The sequence below is a fragment of the Arachis ipaensis genome, chromosome B08 (assembly GCF_000816755.2).
Source record: "Arachis ipaensis cultivar K30076 chromosome B08, Araip1.1, whole genome shotgun sequence".
Lineage (NCBI taxonomy): Eukaryota > Viridiplantae > Streptophyta > Magnoliopsida > Fabales > Fabaceae > Arachis > Arachis ipaensis.
Genome location: NC_029792.2, coordinates 6,304,811 through 6,305,088, shown reverse-complemented (window position 1 = coordinate 6,305,088; position 278 = coordinate 6,304,811).

The window sequence follows — 278 nt, the reverse complement described above, 5'->3', positions numbered from 1 at the left end:
GTTATCTTTTACCTTTAAAATTAAAAATTATCTAAGTAGACACTAATTTTTGGAATTGTTTTGTCTTTCCAAGATAACATCTCTTAATTCTATTCTTTTCCTTGATAAAAACATTAAATAACTGCTTTATTATACTAATTTTTGCAAAAATAATTAAAACTATAAAATATAAAAAGTGTTTGAGACGGATAAGGAAAAAGACAAGTCTAAGAAAGTGTGATGGGTGTTTTTTTTTTTTTATTGATGCATATCTGATGTCTGTGGCTATTTGGCATCAT